Source organism: Chenopodium album, chromosome 2, assembly GCF_948465745.1.
Source record: "Chenopodium album chromosome 2, dcCheAlbu1.1, whole genome shotgun sequence".
NCBI lineage: Eukaryota > Viridiplantae > Streptophyta > Magnoliopsida > Caryophyllales > Amaranthaceae > Chenopodium > Chenopodium album.
Window position 1 is genome coordinate 63,349,154 of NC_137835.1, and position 1,571 is coordinate 63,350,724.

At 35.7% G+C, this 1,571-nt stretch overlaps 1 non-coding gene across 1 annotated transcript; it reads right to left on the minus strand.

Moving 5' to 3' along the window:
- Positions 1-931: 931 nt before the first annotated feature.
- Positions 932-1,038, minus strand: LOC145606814 (small nucleolar RNA R71). The gene has a single exon (XR_014105439.1). It is a non-coding gene; the product is annotated as a small nucleolar RNA R71 (small nucleolar RNA).
- Between the last annotated feature and the right edge of the window lie 533 nt (positions 1,039-1,571).

Here is a 1,571-nt window from a genome sequence, read left to right on the forward strand (position 1 = left end):
CCAGTAAATTAACTCTGTGATTGTAATACGTAGCGAAAAAGCCCTTTATAATCTGATTAATTGATGAATTGATGATTGATTATTATGTTTTACCTTGGAATATTATTAATTGGTGAACCTATGCCCTAGGTCTTTTATTCATTGTTTCTCCTCCTACTTTTATTCTTTCCCACTTTTACTCTTAGTAGTTTAGTTTCCCTTCGATAATAATAGTTTGTTACTCTATAATCTAGATAATATTAATTAATTAGGAATAAAAACACTTGTTTCCCTGTGGATTCGACCCTACTTCCCTATCTATTCTTGTTAGGGGTTTTAGGAATTACTTTTGATTAGGTGATACGACTTAGCCTGTCAAAATTTTGGCGCCGTTGCCGGGGAAACGGTTTTATTTTTATTTTTGATTAATTTTTAAGTCTAGATTATTATTATTATTTATTATTTATTTATTTATTTATTTCGTCTCATAGAACGTAAGTTCTTTGGGACAGTTTCTCATATTTATTTGTTTAGTACAGATCAAGAATCAGAGATGACTGCACCACCACCACCTCCTCCTGTTCGCAAGCTTAGCGATTATTCGCAGCCATCCCTGACAGATTTTCCACATCTTGCTCCCACACCAAATATCGATGGAGTGAAATTCGAGATCAAGCCCCAGTTTATCACGATGATCGAAAGAAAGAAATTCAGTGGAGCTAAGGGTTAAGACCCTAATCTTCACATTGCAGATTTCTGTTAGTATTGCAATACTATTAGGCAAGTTGGGGTCACACAAGACCAAATCAGGGAGTTTCTTTTTCCCTTTTCATTATGTGGTAAAGCTAAATTGTGGTATAATGGATTGAATAGAACTGCACTTGGTATTACTGACTGGGAAACTCTTGCTTTGAATTTCTATAACAAATGTTACCCTGCAGAGAGGACAGCTTTGTTAAGGAGTGCAATCCAAAATTTTGCCCAAGAAGCTGATGAGAGTTTATATGAAGCTTGGGAAAGATTTAAGGATTTACAGAGAGAATGTCCCCATCATAAACTAGCACAGTGGCAGATAATCCAAGCCTTCTACAATGGGCTTGGATATAATTCAACAATGATTTTGGACTCTGCAGCTAACGGAAGATTTATGAATTTGGATGAGAATAGCGAGCAATGTTGTCGAAGAGATGGCTATTCATAATTCCCAATATGGGAATCCCAGAGGGTTTGCAAACAAGGGAAAACACCAAGTCGATTCTATATCCTTTTTGCAGACACAATTGACTTCTATTAGCCAGAAACTAGACAGTATTAAAAATTCTAATTCATCTTCCGTTGCTAATGTTTCTGCTATTGGTACTAACTCTACAATATTTTGTGAAAATTGTGGTCTCGTAGGTTATTGGGCACATGACTGTAGAAGTTCAATTGAGAAGATTAATGCTTTTCAAACCTATAAGCAAATGAGTCCATACTCTAACACCTACAATACAAGATTGAAAAATAACCAAAATATGTCATACAATAGTACAAATGTGCTTAACCCTGCACCACAGGTACAACAACCACAACAGAGGTACTACCAACCTCCA